The 18539-nt window shown below is 35.1% G+C and overlaps 1 long non-coding RNA gene across 1 annotated transcript in view; it reads left to right on the forward strand.

Moving 5' to 3' along the window:
• The window catches only part of LOC125619083, a 62273-nt gene that overhangs the window by 11832 nt on the left and 31902 nt on the right, over positions 1–18539 (forward strand). The window lies entirely within an intron of this gene.

Consider the following 18539-nt stretch of genomic DNA (forward strand, 5'->3'; position numbering starts at 1 on the left):
ATTACAATGGGATAAGGGTTCCCCACACATGATGCAGTCTTCTGTCCCCAATGACATAACATTTGCCCATTTTTCTAATGAATCTCTTGTCTTTACATATGCATGTATGTGATAGTAAATATCTTCTCATTTGAGAATTTAAAAAATTTAGTACCCATTTGTACACATTTTGATTACACTACAGTCAAAATTTTTAATCTTTTCCCCTATAAGTCTCTTTCTCAATTCTTGTTTAAAAAAAAATCTTCCTGTCTTGAGGTCTAAATTATATTTTCTATATTTCTTCTAAAAGTTTTAAAGTTTTACCTGTTATATCTAGGTTTTTAAGCTGTTGAGACTTTAATTTTACATCTGGATGAGAAAGGGCTTAACTTTTTCCCCAAATGGGTATCTAATTATCTCTATATCATTTACTAAATAGTTATCTTTCCCACTGATTTATGGTGCCACCTGGGAAATGCAGTCAATTCTCATGCAGGTGAGCATATTCTATAGCTCTCTAATCTGATTAAGTTGATTTTATTGTCTGCATCAATATCCAAAGGTATATTTAGCTATGATGCACTAGTTTGGCCATGCACATTATTAAAATACTGTCAGATCTCTGTACAAGGTTGTACATAGACACTGTTCTGACACATCTGTCCTTCTCTATTTTGTTCCTCTGCTCTTCCAGCTGCACCCTACCTCCTCAAATCTGTCTATGATCTAGAAATTAATTAATATATATTAATTGATATGCAGGGTCTTCTGAGAACAGACCTGTTAGTACTTGTTTAGGCACTGTTTTAAGTGCAATGTTTTTTTCAATTTATTCATAAATGGGGGGAAATCCCTCCACTTCATTGTTATCCTTTAAAATTCTCAGAAAAATTCTTTACTTTTTGCTCTTATATGAAATTTAAGATCAAATTTATTAGGTAAATTTTACCTGCCAATTTATTGAAATAAAAAGTAATTATTATTTGAATGAAAATTAAACATTAAATTTCTAATTTGATATTTGTCTTACAGTTGTTTAAAACCACATCTCCTCTTCCTGTTTGTTTTTGCCTGCCTTGTAATTTATTTAAAAGAAAAGACAGCCAAGTGAGGTGGCACACGTCTGTAATCCCAGCAGCTCGGGAGGCTCAGTCAGGAGGATCACAAGTTTGATACCAGTTTCAGCAACTTAGAGAGACCTTGTCTCAAAATAAAAAATAAAAATGTCTGGGGATATAGCTCAGTGTAAAGTGTTCCAGGGATCAATCTCCAGTGCCAAACAAACAACAAACAAAAAGGAAAAAAAAAAAAAAAAAACAACATTATATATTACTGGTAAGTCTCTCTCACAAAAACAGTCTGATATTTCCTGAATGCATTTTCAAGGTCTTTAACATGTTTCTCTGGCCATAGTGCTTTCTACTAATTGATAGTTAGATATAGATGATTGACAGATTTAAGTTTGGGGTTTTTTTTTTTTTTTTCAGTTGCTAGGCTACATCTAAGATGATATTATTCACTTTGCCCAAAAAACAGAATGATGATTTTCTCTCTATGTAATGTCAGCAGTTTTTGAAGACCATTGCTGGAATCCATTAATTTCCATAAAGGTTGAAAAATGGTAATATTCTAACTGGCTGGAAAATATCTACAAAGAATTCTCTTTACCAACTATTTGATAACTTTCCTATATAATTTATATAGGAAAGGCAAGATAAATTCTTGATTTCTTGCTTTTATCAGTTTCCAAAAAATGATATTTATATAGCATCCTCCTAAGATGATCTTTAGCAGTATGTTTAACTCATAGACTTAACCACGTATGATGTGTTTTAATTCCTTCTAATTTATTGTTCCCATCAATGCATAAGTTGTCCAGTTATTGAAGAATCACACTGGCTGTGCCCAGAGTTGTTGTGAAACCCATGCAATCTCACAGGGCTCCTCACTCAAGACTCTGTATCAGTTTTCTGTGGCTTCTGTGATACATTCTTACAAATTGGGTAGTTTACAATCACAGAAATTAATTTTCTTGTGGTTCTGGTGACCAGAAGTCAAGAATTAAGGGATTGGAAGGGATGTGACCCTTCTGAAAGATCTGTGGGAGTACCCTTCCTTGCCTCTGCTGCTTCTGGTGGCTTCTTGGGTTTCTAGGCTTATGACTGCTTCACTCCAGTATCTGCCTGTGTCTTCAGATGGCCTCTCCTCTTCCTTCTCTGTGTCTCTCCTCTGTGTATATATTGTAAGGACCCCTATAAGGCTCATGTTTCATTCTAACAAGAGCTTGCTTCTAATGCACAAAGATGGCAATAGCATTCCAAGAAACAATGACCAATGGAACCCTATTGTACGTTGCCTTACTAAAAGTCCTTCCCTGTGTTATCAAAAGATTTACATAGATGAAAAAATGATGACATAGGAGGAAAGGGAAAGAAGGAAACCCACAGCTTCTTTTTCTTTCAGTATTTGTTTACTTATCAGTAAGTCAAAGGTAGAGAGTGTTGGTAGAAAGTGCTCATTATCAAAAAGTTAAATGAAAAATAGATGAGGTAGTTTTGTGATGTTTTTCTACTATTCTGGTAAAAGTGGAGTACATAGTGGAGTACCAACTATGAAATATGAGATGCGTGATTTCAGTACTTTTATCCGTGAGATAAATGAAATAAATTCCATTTGCACCTAAAAATGGAATTATAAAATAAAAAGGGAATGATAAAATTTAATCATTAAAATTTTCAATTTTTCATTGTTTAGGATGACATTAAATAGCAAATTAAAGCATCATGACAAGTCAAGAGGCAGATTGCAGAAGGAAAAAGAAACCTCATAGTGCTTTTAACGGCCGTTTTCCCACTGTGTTTTGAACAAGGGGCCCTATAATTTTATTTTGCCCTAAAAATTATGTAATGGCTCCTGTTCCTTCTTGGAACAATCACAATGGCTCCTGAGTCCTTTAGATAGAACCCTAGTTGTCATTGAAAGCTTCCTGGACATCTGTTACAACAAGATATTCTAGGTTCATCTTGGACATTTCTGTCCCAGACTTAAAATCATGCATTTCTCCACAAACTCCTGGATCATTTTAGTTGAAATTGGTATTTTGAGACCACAATCTGGGAACTCAAGGTGCTGATTTCTATCATTTGTGTTATGGATGAAATGTTTGTGTCTCTCTGTACTTCATGTGTTAAGACTCTACTCCCAAGTATGATTGTATTAGGCAGTGGGCCTTTGAGAAAGTAATTAGGTCATGAAGGTGTAGCCTTTGGAAGTGGCTTAGAAAAAGAAACAGGAGAGAGATGATTTTGCTTCTGGCCATATGTGGATACAAAAAGAAGACAGATGGTCACCTGCAAACCAGGAAGAGTTCCCTTACCAGGCACCAAATCTTCCAATTCCTTGATCTTGGACTTAGCTTCCAAATGTGAGAGAAATAAATTCCTTGTTTAAGCTACCCATTCTGTGGCATTCTGTTATAGCAGCTTGAACTAGAAAATTTGGTTATTATTTCTAGATCCTTTTAATAAAAAATACTATAGAATGTGATTCTTTCCTTTTTTTTCTTATTGAAATAGAACAGGCAGAGAAATATACACAAAAATATGGTCATACTGCTTGAGCAATGTTCATAATCCCTTGGACCAAGGAACATAGCTGTCACCCAGAAGCCTCCTGGTGCCATTTCTAGTCACCTGCCTTTGCACTGATATTATACTATAAAGTCCAGATGAATACCAGAGATTAATTTATGGTGCAGAATATATCCATGGGGGATTTCTACCAACATATAAATTCACTTAGGAATTATAATTGTTGGTTGAGTTTTAGTTAATTAATTAGATTTTCTACATTTACAATCACATCTTCTGATCTAATGAGAGAGTACTTTTCCATATCCCATCTTTAAACCTTTGAATTTATCTTCTTGCCTTACCACACTTCTTGGAGCCTCCACTTAATGTTGCATGAAAATGGTGACAGTGATTCTCCTGGCTTTTTCCTCACTTAAGGGAGAAGGTGTGATGTTATACTTTTGTAGATAAATCATATCAAGTGAAGGGAGTTCTCATTTCTTTCTAATTTGCTAAGAATTTTTAAATATAGAAAATGAGTATTGAATATTTGTCCAGTGCATTTCTTGCTTCTATTGAAAGGCAATTATATGCTGTTTCTCCATTTTTGCTATTTCTATAATAAACTATGTTGACCTCTTCTTGAATGTTAAGTTACCTCATCCCCTGGAATAAACCCCCACTTGATTGTGATGTACTATCTTTCTATCTGTTTCTGGTTAGGATTTCCTAATATTCTGTATGGGATTTCTGCATTTGAGTTCATTAGATAATATGGTCTGCAATTTTCTATTGGTGTGATGTCCTCATAGGTATTGTAATCCAGGCTGCGATGTCCTCAGAGAAAAACATTTGAAATCATATATATCTCATCTCTGAAAGTATTTGTATAAGAAAAATGTTACTTCTTTAGATGTGGAAAATAATTGACCTATGAACTCATCCAGACTTGGTATATTCTTCCTGTAGAAAGATTTTTTAAATGAATTAAATTTCTTTAATAGAATCAACATATTTACATTTTCAATTTTGATCAGTTATGATGTTCAAAAAAATTGTTCATTTCATATAAATCTTCAAATTCACCTAATTTTCATTTGTCTTTACTATGTCCTTCCTTCTATTGTTATTTGAGCTGATTTACTTCATTTAGCTTCTTAAATAGAAAGATGAGATCATTAATTTTTAAAAACATTTTCTAGTATGTATTTTAAAGATTACAAATGTTCCTTTGAGCATTGTTTCAGATGCATCACACAAGCTTTAAATTTTGATAAGTCATATCTTCACTATCATTTAAATTCTCATATGATGTCTTTTGATTTTTTTTTTTGATTTATGGATATTTACAAGTACTGCTTAGTTTTCAAGAAGTGGAGGATTTTCTAGTTATCTTTATGTGACTTATTTTTGCTTTTTGATATATCTTGGGGTTGATTATTGTGGCCAAAAAATGCTTTGAAATTATTTAAGTCATTCGAAATTTGTTGGCAGGACGGGGCTTGAGGTCAGTGCAGAGCGCTTGTCTGGCATCTGTGAGGCACTGGGTTTGATTCTCAGCACCACATAAAAATAAATAAATAAAATAAAGGTATTGTGAAAAAAATTGTTGACCTTTGCTTTATGTAGCAACATATGGTCCATTTTCATAAATATTCTAGGTGTACTACAAAGATTATGTATTTTTGTATTTATTGGATATAATGCTCTATACATATTGAATAGGTAAGTTGTATTAATTGCATTGCTTGAGTATTCAATACTTTTACTGATTCTTCTCTGCTTGTGCTCTCTGCTATTGACTACAAAATGGTCTATTTCCCTTTATTTTTGTAGACTTTGCATTAGGTATCTTGAAGGTATATTGTTGAATGGATATAGATTTATAGCTGTTAACATTTTTCAAGATTGACTCATTTATTATGCTTTTTCTCTGATAATGTTCTTGTCTTAAAATGTTCTATGACTCTGTATGTATAACTTTTACCAGCTTATTACTTTCAGTCTTTTTCTGTGCTTATTCTTCAAATTTGTCTCTTGAAAGAATTTAGAGTTAAATATTATATTCTAAAATCTTGGATGATAATCTTAGTTTTTGAATGGAAATATTTGATTCCTTTATTCTTATATAAGTATGTATGTGTTTGAACTTGTTATGATTTTTTAATTTGATCTTCCTGTTTTCTGTTCATTTTTATTTTTCTTACTTCTATTGAATTAATCGAGTGTTATTTTTTTATTATATTTCCCCCTTTTAAAAAGCTTCTTTTGATATTTTTTTTCAATTCTTAGAGATTATAACATGCAACTTTGTTTTGATATAAGCTAATATTAATGATTATTTCACCATTACCTTAGAAACCCTTAACCAACTTACTCTTCATGCTTCTTGCATTATTTTTTCATGCATTTTAAATCTAGATATATTTTTAATCTCACACAGGCTTTCTTTTTTAATAATCAATAATCATTTATATTTGCCCACATCATGGCTCTTCCTTTCATTTTTCTCCATTTCTGTGATTACATATGTATGAGAAATTTTTGTATTTTTTATATAGCAAGTCTAATGGTAACACTATTTTATTATAATGAAAAGTATCTATTTTGCCTTCCTGTTGGAATGTTTTTTTCTAGTCATGAAATTCTTAGTTGGCAGTGTTTAGCACTTTAAAGAAGACTCTTTTTTCTTCTGGTTTCCTAATTTCTGTTGCAAATTAACTTTAATATTTCATTTGCTGCTTTGAAGATATTGCCTTCTTTTATCTGAATAGTTAATATTTTTGCTTTTTAGTACAATTTTTATAATAAGCCTAGGGATTTTATTTATTTATTTTTTAAAAAATTCTCTTCAAAAGAATTTTCCTTCTTTCCCCCCTCAACCTAAAGAGAATCTCTGAAAATTTTGGGAGACAGAAACTTAAATCTTTCTGTATCTGATGCTTAATTTGGGATTATGTTTTTAAAATTCTAATTTAATTTCTTTAATAGTTATAATATAATACAGATTTTCTATTTATTGAGATGTCAATTTTGATAATATTTATTTCCTCATAAAATTATTTCACTTGAGTTTGTGACTTAATAGCCAAAAATATTCTCTCCCTCTCTCCTTTCATCCTTCCACTCCTCCTTTCTCACAATATTTTCTTTCTTTCTTCTTTCTTCCTTCAGCTTAGTGATGTTGTTGTAACTTTTAAGTATATTTTATAAATCATTTTGATGAATTTATTTAAGAAGGAAGACTATGCAACTTAAGTCATCTTAATAATTTGGTAATGATGTAACCCATAGTAATCATATTGCCCAAAGGTCAGTTCCAGCCAGTATTATTAGGAAATTTTCATACTGACATTGCTTTACTATCCTTTTATTTTGTGATGATATATAATTTATTTTTCTATCCTAATCCTATTTTTATTTCTACATTTTTAATCCAAGTTCATTTTCCATCCATTATCCATTCTTACTTTTCTTTCTCTCTCTCTTTTGGAGAAAAGATAGGGGCTCTTTTCTAATCACCTGTCATGTTAAAAAAAAGGATTCAGTTCTTATCATATAATTAATTAAGTAGGGAACAATAAACATCAAGAGAAAAAAATTAATATATGTCTGTCAGACAGAGATACTCTGTAGAGACGCCATAGACTTTTTCTGATCTATTGTAGTATTTTCTGGAGTTTCTGCTTTAGTTTGATAACTTCTCATATTTGCACATGGGAATACCTCTATATAATCTTTCGTCTCAGAGACTATTTTTTTGGTATTGGGGATTGAACCCAGGGGTGATTTACCACCAAGCTACACCCCTACATACCTCCTCCCTTTTAAATTATTTTATTTTGAGACAGCATCTTGCTAAATTGCTTAGGGCCTCACTAAGTTTCTGAGTCTGGCTTTGAACTTGTGATCCTCCTGCCTTGGCCTCCAGATTTGCTAGAATTACAGGCTTGCATCACAGTGCCTGGCAGAAACTTTTTTTTTTTTAGTGCCTAGAATGGAGTTGGTAGTAAACTAAAGGCATAGAGACAAGTTACCAAGTGATTATTTTCCTTGGCTATTCAACCTTGAGTAAAGATCGTTCTCATGCTGATGCAAAAATATTTATCTCTGAGAACTATTTAGGAATTATCTTAGTCTGTGTATTGCTATAATAATATGCCTGATACTGGGTAACTTACAAAATAAAGAGGTTTTTATTCCCTTCTAAGGGTGGTGTTCCCATGATCTAATTATCTCCCTCTAGGTCCTATCCTTTAAAGTTTCAGATGTGTCAATTCCATTTCAATGGGAACTAAGCTTCTAGCATATGCACCTGTGGGGGACAGATCATATCCAAACCATAGCAGGGATGGCTGTCTCTCCAAAATGGGGAGCATCATGTTTTTCTGCTTCTTTGTTTAGTGCTATTTGGTTGGATAATAGATATTATATATATCTATATTGATGAACATACAGGGTTTTTCTTTTGGTCTTTTTAAAGATTTTGACAGGCAAATAAGGTGTTTGTAAGACATCCTGATTCTATTGACATTTATTATCAAGCTGTTAGCGAGTAACTAAAATAGCTTTTACTCAAGAGTTACTTTAGCTCTGCCTCTAAGGAATGACACACTTGAGATCTATTCAGAAGGTTCTAGTTGGTCAACTGGGTCTCTCTACTCTAACTGGTTGGCATTCAAGTATTCTCCAAGTCTGGGCCCCGAGAACTGCTAAACTTACGGTTTTCTGACAGTTGTTCTTTACTCAGTCTTGTGCAGTTTCCCCCAATACATGTACACATTGCTATTCAACCAAAGACCCAAGAGAGCCACCAGGAAGATACGAAGAGAAGCCTATGCATAGCTTCCTCTTCTTTATCCCATAAATCTTGATGCATTAACCTCTCCAAACCCAGCCATTTCCTCTACCCAAGGCGAGCCTCTTGCTTGCTTGGGTTCCTCCTTCCTGTGCTCTAGTTAGAGACAGTGACGTGCCTCTAGGCAGAAAGCTGAGGCTATTCAGGGCTTAGACCTTTTGTTTCTCGTCTTTCAAGGATCTCACAGTCTGAGGCTGTTTGCTGTTCAATGTCTTCTTGGAAATTGGAAAGAAGTAAGTCTGTTGTCTTGTCAGTTACTTTGTGTAGGATGAAAGCAGAAGTACTAATTAGCATCATGAAAAACGAACTAAGAATTTTAGTTTTTTATTGAATTTGGGAGGAGGAAGTTTCTGTTATTTTCTTGGAAGATACTTGGAATGCAAGATGAATTCCAAATGTGATATAGAATTATATCAGCTTTTATATGTTAACTTAGAGGTCAAATGCCTTAGTAATGATTATTTGCCTCTAAGTCTTAGAGGATACAAAAATTGGATTTTTTTTTCTCTTGTCATGTCAGTCAAACTTAATTTTTTGAAAAAAACAGAAGGCCAGTTGTTAGCAATAGAATGGATATTGATTGAACTCACTAAGTATTTCTCTGAGAAAACTATCAAAGAATTGACAAAACTAGAACCATGTTAAAAATATACATGTACAGCCCAGAGAACAGATGGAATAAATAACAGAGGAATTTAGAAATAATTTTTAAAATCCTCGGTGAATGTTTTCCTTATGCTTCAGAATTGCCAATCATACTCTCTAAATCACAGTAATATTGAACTTAAAATAAAATCTGGTTTGCATATCTTTACTCTCTGATATGACACACTGTAGTTAACATGGCATTTACAAAAACAAACATCTTATTAAATAAATTAAATTAGTCAGTCAGATAGCATTTACCTATTTCCTGAAACACTGAAAGAAAGTCAGAGGAAATAAAGATGTAAAATGAGAGCCTGAATTTTTCTGGATCCCTGAAGACCTCACACTACACTACTACACTAGTAACTCTTCAGCCGATCTGGGTGCCAACTCAAAGGACTCCATCAAGTGTGTTTTCTTGGTTTTCTAGCTGAGTTTAGGGGCACTGAATGTTTCCCATCTTTTTGACATTTTCCCTGGCAACCCTGTCAAAGGCTGTCTATCGTTTTGAGGGTAAGTACTAAAGATCCCTGTTAAATAGACAAAAGGTTGGTAGTTGTTGCAGGTAAGATAACAGGCACTGGAAATATTTTCCTGGTCTTCCTTTGTCCTCTTTACCCATTGGCATTAGCCTCAGAGGTTTTCTTCTCCATTAAGGGCTGGGGTTAGGGTTAGAGTTAAGGTCAGGAACCTAGGTTTGGAACCTAGAACTTGGGGTCACCATGAACTCCAGCTTCATGCTGGAATCTTTTGCCTATTCTCACAGTCTGTTTCCTCTTTTAGTACTTTTAGTGTAGACTCAAGGCCCACAGCCATTTCCCAAAGAAATTTCAGTTCCTTTTTCCTTACTGGTCATCTCTCAGTGTACTGTCTGGTGTCTTTATTCTTGACCTCAATTTTTGAGCTCTGCTGAAGAAAATATCTCTTGCACATTATGCTGTCTCATTGCAGCTGGGTCCTTACAGCTGTTTGGCAGACCATTTATTCAACTTATTTGACTGCAATTCCTTTCAAATTCAAACCCTGATATCAGTTCCCTTATTCCCCAAAGATGACTTATCTCCCACTTTAAAGATGATTCAGCAATCCCTCTTCTGGGTTACACCCAAAGAGAATGAAATCACTATCTTGTAAAAATATCTGTGGCATTATTCACAATACACAAGATATGGAAACAACTGAAGTGTCTGTTGACAGATTAATGGGTAAAAATGGATCTGTTTATCTATATAGATATAAGTAAAATGGAATATTATTCAGTTTTTAAAAAGATTATCTTATCATTTGTGATGACATAATTTCCCACCCAGAGGAAAAGTCTGTTATGATTAAAAAAAAAAAAAACAACTAGAGGACATTATTGTAAGTGAAATAAGTCAGGCACAGAAGGGAAACTACTGCATAATCTCATTTATATGTTGGTAAGGGAAAATGGGAAGTATAGGTGAACAGGTATGACATATATGTAGGATGGACCAAGTCTAGAGATCTGGTGTACCACATCAATACTATAGTTAATAATATTGCATTGTGCATTGGTAATTTACAAAGGAAATAGATTTTAGGAACTCTTAACACACACATACACAAAAAAGGTGAGTGTATTAGGGTTCTCTAGAGGAACAGAATCAACAGGAAGTATAATTATAAAAAGGAGATTTATTAGGTTGGCTTACATGATCAGAAGCTGTATAGACCACAATGGCTGTCTGCAGTCTGGAGAGCTGGAAGAACCAGTAGCTGCACAGTCCAAAAGGGTAAAGCCTCAGAACAAGAAGGGTAGATGGTTCTACCCTAGTCCAAGACCTTAGACTTCTGGAAACTCCCTGGAGAATCACTGGCAGAGTCTGCTTTAGAAGAGTGAAGATGTGAGAGTATAATATCCTCAGAGGATTGCAGTAGCAATCAAGAACCTGTTCAAGAATAATAGAGCTCACATCTGCTGCTGCTTCCTTATTCCTCCAAATTTAATTCCATCCAACCATCATCCTATTGGACAGTACTGCCCACACTTAGCTAGAGTCTTCATTTCAGTTGGCTATCCCACATGCCAATCATTCCTAGACACACCCTCATTGACATACCCGGAAGCCTCTTAATCATCAGTATCTCTGAATCCAATCAGGTTGACAATTCAAACTAACCATTACAGGTAAGTATTACCAGATGACAGGAATGTGAATCTGCTTGACTTTACTAATCACTTCATGTGTATGTTTATCAAGGTAAACATATCATCATGTTGCACACCCAAATCTATACAATAAAAATAATTAATTATTTAAAAAAGACATCTAGATAAATGAATATAAATTCTCCCAACTTCCCTTTTTCCTTTAAAAAATTTCCTCCATGAATGCCTTATATTTTCTGTTCCTTTAGAATGACTAAGAATTATGTTCTTTCTTTATTTCTAAGGTTAAATCCTTCATACAATGCTTAAGCCCCTGCAATAATCAAAACTTCATTTTACAATTCAGCTAGATTTAAGATGTTATTCTTGCTGTATCTTTGCTTCTTGAACCATAGGGTATAGTCACTGTCTCTACTTTCTCATTGATGAATTAGGTCTTTAGACCCTATCTTTTCAATTGTGTCAAGTATTGAAACTACAACAATTCAAATATTTGCAGTACTGTCTAATCTTATTCCTTACTTCTGGTTCAATGAGATGAATATAGGTCTGTGAATTCTTTAAAAGACAACCAGGAAAGGCTAGAAGATCAGATTAAAGGTAAATTAGAGTTTGTGATAGATATTTCTAGCTCATAGAGCTCCTTCTATTAGTAAGCCAATTGAATATTCCTTGTGAACCAAGGAGCCACACTAGGGAATGACATTCATCAGTGATCTGGGCAGTAATGATAGAACTCAAAGAGTTGGATCAGGTGATTAATTAGCTTCTATTGGAGGCTCTGCTCTGCAAAACTTTCTTATGTTCTGGGTTTCTGGAAGAGTGTAAGTAGAGCTAGGGGTCTGCTTCATTCAATTAATTATTTTTTTGTTTGTGTGCATATTCTTGTTATATTAATCTAGACAATGTTGGTGATCTTGCCCCACATACAGATATATAAAATTGGACTCATTTACTGGTAGGAACTAGCATTCACTGTGAGTGTAAAATGCTTTCCCCCTTTACCTATGGGCAGTATTTCGAAGAAAGTATGTTTCCTGTATGAATGATGTTTTGTGTGTGTGCATGTCTGTGTATCCTGATTTTCTTTTCAAAGTATCAAAGGCATTTTCTGTATTATCATTGAGCTCTCTGATAGCAATGCCCTTGACATTCTCATTCTAGTGAAGATTTCAGGAACTTTCACACAGTGACATTGGTGTTATACAGGCCAGTCATTCTAGGTATGGGGTTTGTTACCCTCAAGTCAAGTACCCAGATGAACCTCCATTGTTGAGCTCTCAGCCTTCATATCAATTTCTTTCCTTAGTAAATACCATTGTCTCTCACTACTTGACTCTTCTATACAACGAAGCAAAAATGATATATCTTGGGAAAACTCTTTCATTGCCCAGGGTTGTCCAATGGTCCCATTGGATTATTTTCTGTACTTGTATTAATTATAGTCATTGTTGGTAATGCTATAAGCCCTCCTGTTCCCTTTGCCTTTCCATTGCCTTGTATTAATTTGATTACCCAAGGCGACTTTGTTGAGAGTACTACATACAATAAGGTGTATTATTAGCAGTAGTTTTGAAAATCATTTGCAAGCAAATTGCTATGTCAATGCCCCATAATAATGTCGACTACGTCTATTCTTCTCAAAGTCCTTTTTATTTCTTCAGAAATAAGTCACAGTCTTAAAAACCTTTGCTCTAAACTAAAATATGAACTAGTATGCATCATAATGGAACCCCCTCCAGGGTAATAACATTATTCCCATCCTAAGGGGACTGCACATTTAACAGTTGTAAGAAAAGGACCCATGCTTTGCCTCAGAGTTGTGCCACAGTCTTTATATTTTAAGTATTTCTCTCTGATTAGAAGCCCTGAGGCCTACTTTTGAATTTGAAAGGACATTTTCAAGGGCATTTTCTCCCCCCCCCCCATTCCTTACATGAGCTGCCTAGTCAGCTGTGCTATTCTGGCTCTTAGTTTATTGCTTTCGTTTGTCCACTCTTGCTCTTTCAGTCCTTTTAAAACACCTAACTCCTTTAAATCACACAGTTCTGCTCTAATCCTTCCACTCTACTGCCCATATGATACTATCAGAAAACTTTAAAGTAGACATATTTTCCTTTCCAGGACAGTCTTTGAGGATTAGCACAGAAAGCATTTCAGCTCCAATAATGTGTAAAGTCAGGATGAGTTGGACCATCTATACTTTACCCCTGCTGTTCAGGCTGACTCATTAAGAACCATTTAGGAGGCAGGGGGAAAGCATCTTCCTTTCCTAGATCACCAGCTCACATGAGGCGAGAGAGATTTCTTCAGCTTTTGGGAATAGAGACCAAATTATTCTAATTTGCCTCAAGATGGCTACCAGCTCATGCCCACTGGGAAACTGCATTGTGAATATTTTGCTGATGATTGGCTCCTTCCTGCCTTGAGTTAGTTTTTAACAATAGCTCCAATTTCTTGATCTCCAACTATAGACCAGGTCTCTATAGGAGTTATTTGTGTGCAAATATATCATATCTTCTTTTTATAATTAAGATAAGGGCTGGGATTATGGCTCAGCACAATCCTACCTAACCTAGCACGTGTGAGGCACTGGGTTAGATCCTCAGCACCACATAAAGGTAATAAATAAAATAAAGGTATTGTGTCTAACAACAACTAAAAAAAGAAGCTAAAATTGAGATAAAATTTACATACTCCCAGATTTACTCTTAAAGGGGTAAAACTGGTGGCCTTTAGTAGACTCACAAATTGTAAAACTAGAACTACTATCTAATTTCAGAAAAGTCTTATAGTTGCCCCATACAATTGTTACTGTGGGTTCACTTATGTTAGGCATTTCATATAAATGGAATCACATAACAGGTAGATTTTTGTTAACCTTAGTATAAGATTTTTAAATTTCCTCCATATTACAGCATGAATCAGTACTTCATTACTTTTTATGACTAAATGATATTCCATTGTATGGATATACCAGGTTTTGCTTATTAATTCATCAGTTGATAGACATTTGAGTTGTTTCTAGTTTTTTGCTATTATGCATAATGCTGCCATAAGTAATTGTGTACAAGTTTTTGAACATTCATGTATCTATGTTTTCATTTCTCATGCATGAATATAATTGCTAAGCCATATGGTAACTATGCTTAGCTTTTCAAGGAACTGCCAAACTGTTTTCCAAAGCAGCTGTACCATTTACATTCCCACTAACAATATATGAGGATTCTAATTTCTTCACATCCTTGCCAACATGTGATTATCTGTCTTTTTTATTATAAACACCTTAGTGGGGATAAAGTGTATCTAATTGAGTTCATGTTCTAACTTTTATTATCTATAAGCCAATGATTTTATTTTGTGAGCTTCTATTCTACCAATCTTAAACTCAATGATTTTCTGTTTGTTTCTGGAGGTCATGTCAAGATCCTGGGAGACTGACTTAATTACCTGGGTATTGCTGGATCAGGAATTATTTTGTTTGGTCAATGAATTCTTCACATAGCTAACACCTCAATCAGCTTGGTACACATAGCATCATGGGTACACATTATATCTACCCCTGTTAGGACACAGAAGTCTTTTGTGAGGTGGCTTAGGTTTCATCTGCTCCTGGCGTCGTGATTTGCTTTGTTCTGCTATGACTCTGTGTGTGCCTAGGGAACTATTTCTGAGTCTACTCAGGAAAATAACAATCCTATTATTCTTCCTCAATGCTGAATGTTTTCTCTGATATAAGGAGGCTGACTCATAGTGGGGTAGGGAGGGGGAGCACGGGAGGGATAGATGAATTCTAGATAGGGAAGAGGGGAGGGAGAGAAAGGGAGGAGGCAGGGGATTAGCAAAGATGGTGGAATGTATGGACATCATTATTGAATGTACATGTATGAAGACACAAATTGGGTGTCAACCTACTTTATATACAAACAGAGATATGAAAAATTGTGGTACATATGTGTAATAAGAATTGTAATGCAAAAAACTCCAAAGTACATGTATAAAGACATGAATTGGCATAAACATATTTTATATACAAAGATATGAAAAATTGAGCTCTATATGTGTAATAAGAATTGTAATGCATTGTGCTGTCATGTATTTAAAAAATTAAAATCAATTAAATAAATAAAATTCTTCCTCAAAAAATAGAATTTATCTGTTTCTTCATTAATTCCAAGGGAATTAGACCAATAAAAGTCTTCCTCCTACCACCAGCTCTGGAGTTTAAGATTATGGAAAGAAAAGCCAAAAAGGCAAATGTTTTCAAAGAAATATTTTTTTTTTCCTGCCATGCCAATACTTCTTCCTAGGAAATCAGAGCCTGCTTCCTGTTGTTTGGGGGAGAAAGTAAATATTTTAAGGCTGGATAAGCCCTTTTCTGGTCTCTTTTAAATGATACTTAAGGCCTGCTGCCTGACCCATAGAGGGAGGAGCAACTAAAGTTACTACCTCAAATGTTATCCACTCCTAATGCATTTTCTTAATGAATTCTCACAATTTTAGGAATAGAGCTTATCATCTACATTTTCATGTGGGGAAACTGAGGCTCTGAAAGATTATGTAATATATTAGGTATTTAATAAATATTGGTTGAATTAATTGAGTTTGTCTTGGGTTATACAGTTTGTAAGTGATAAACCTAAGGGTCAAATGTTAAAACTCAACCCTCCGCTAGGCCTCATATATAAAATTTGGACTTATTTGAAAATGTGGCTCCAAATGGCTACTTGCATTCTAATAATGAATTTCATTACCGAATTCCTCGGATAGCATTATGGTTTCTGATCTTCCTATTGAAAATACAGATGAATGATTGCCATTATGGTCATAATCTGAAGCTTCCATTTGCTGCTTCAAATCAGGAAATGCAGAACATTTGGGTCTATGCCATGAAATGAGGCTTTTAAAAAAAATCTAACAAACTTTATCTCATTAATTTTATTTACAGAAGGATGGGCTGAACCCAATGTTAGGAGGTGGTATTGAATGTGGCCAGTACACTATTGAGCTCTAGATGAAGGAAATAACCTGGACACTGTAGTTGTGATGTTAGACTTTTCTGAGACATTTACTGAGGACTTCTGCTCTCCTGATAGCTATGACAGAGTGGGGTGTTCCCTTTTACACTTGGTTCAAAGACCCCACTGATTTTAATGCTGACCTCACCCACAGAGAGGCTAGGGAATATTGGCAAGCAGGTGAATCTACCTGGTGCAACTGCTGTCTTTTCTTGTGACACTTTTATTTCCAGGGACCCCATCCTACCTATGTTTCCTCTCTCATCAAAATGTTTTCCTTACCATGCTACCATCAGTCATCCATACCTTCTGTAAGTTCACCTACATTTCTCAGCAATGTCTTTGTATTTTAAGAAGTTTTATCTTGAATAATGGGGGAAAGATTTTTTTTTTCATTAACAAAAATTTAAACTGCAGTGGAACAGTCTAGTTTGTGTTGAATTTTGTTTTAAAGTAGAGTTTATGTTGGGAAAAGCCATAAATGCTTATATTTATATAACACTTAATTACATGTCAGGCAGGAGCTTTATACTTTGTGCTTTATATGTAATATCTCACTTAACAACTTTAATAATAGCCCTTAGAAGTAAATGTTGTTATTGTGCTTTTTTCACAGATGAGGACATGTGACTTAACAATGTTAAGCCACTTTCTCCATGTTACTTGGTTACAGAATGGTGGGGCTGGAACTTTGACTCAGGAATGTTTGCCTCCAAAGCCCTCTTCACTTGCTTTTGAGATCTCAGTTTGTAGTGCTGTAGCTAGAAATTAGTGAATTTCTAGTAAAGAAAGTATGACTCTGGATCAGGTAAAGGTATAAATTATCATTTAGAAGATGTTAGGTAAATACCCCATCCTAAATATCACCAGCTCCAAGCTCTCATCTTCCCAAGGAGTCAGAATTCTTTGGGGTCAGAAGGCTTTTGGATACCAGTAGTTCCAGTGTGTGTATGTGTGTGCGTTTGTGTGTGTGTGTGTGTGTGTGTGTGTATTAGAGACCTCATGCCTTTATCCATTGCCAGCCATGTAGGTGCCAATTTAGCTGGAATTAATTTATGAACCAGTGCTGAAGAAATACAATGCACATGGACTCTCCCTTCTAAGAAAGAGGAGGTAGAAGAAGGGTAGTAAGGAACAAGGAAAGCTGCACTCTCCAGGAGGTTAATCTCTCCAGAATAACTCACGTATAGCTAGATGCAAGAGTAGCCTGGGGGCTGGAAGAAATAAGAAAATTCTATTGATATGTCGGGAAGGGTTGTCCACATTGCAGTGATGAAAGCAGAAGCAGTTGTCAATGCTAGAGCTTTCACTTAGCAGGGAGGCGGTGGTATTCTACTTTCCAGTTATATCTTATTGTACAGTCAGCCTTTCCCCATTTTTGGCTTCTTTCTTTTATCCCATGAACAGACCCAGTTCTTCACCATCCTAAAGAACACTCCTTCTTCTGGTCCGTATGTATTCCTTTTCCATCATTTTCAAACTCTCAAGGGAGTCTATATATGCCTCTCATTCTTGCCTAACTTTGCACTTTTCCTCTTATAATCACCTCTGCCTTCACCATTCCAATAAGATTGACTTCACGAGAATTTTAAGAAACAAAGAAAAACAAACTTGTCAGGTCTAGAGGACATTTTTCTGCCTCAGGCCACCACAGTGTCTATAGCACCCAGCTCTGAGGAGTGTGTTTCTTCTTCCTGGAAGTTCTTTTACACTTCATACGGCTTTAGTTTTCTCTTAATTCTGCTCTTTGGTTCTACACATTCATGTGTTTATTCATCATTGTATTAGTTTCCTAGAGCTGCTGTAACAAAGTTCCTCAAACTGGGTAGCTTAAATAACAGATGGCTATTGTCTCATAGTTTTGGAGGCTGAAGTAAAAATCAAGGTGTTAACTGCTGGACCCCTATCTCAGATCCACTATGTATAGTTTTGTAACTTTGGGCATATTTGTTCATCTCCCTATTCTTTAGTTTCTTTCTTTGTAAAGTGAAAAGTAAAACTTTTTGTTATGGTTTGGATATGAGATGTCTTTCCAAAGCTCCTGTATTAAGTCAGAAACATTCAGGGGTGAAATTCTGAGATTATGAGAGCTGTAACCTAATCAGTGGATTGATCTATTTGATGGATTAACTATTTGAATGGACTAACTGGGTGGTAACTCTAAGTAGGTAGGGTGTGGCTGGAGGAAGTAGGTCACTGGGGCATGCATGCCTTTTCTGGTCCTTCGCTTCTCTTTCCCTGCTTTCTGACCACCATGAGCTGAGAAGCTTCCCTCTGTCCTGCTGTCCTGCCATGATGTTCTGCCTCACCTCAGACTCAGAGTAATG

The sequence above is a fragment of the Marmota marmota genome, unplaced genomic scaffold, assembly GCF_001458135.2.
Source record: "Marmota marmota marmota unplaced genomic scaffold, marMar, whole genome shotgun sequence".
In the NCBI taxonomy this organism is placed as follows: domain Eukaryota; kingdom Metazoa; phylum Chordata; class Mammalia; order Rodentia; family Sciuridae; genus Marmota; species Marmota marmota.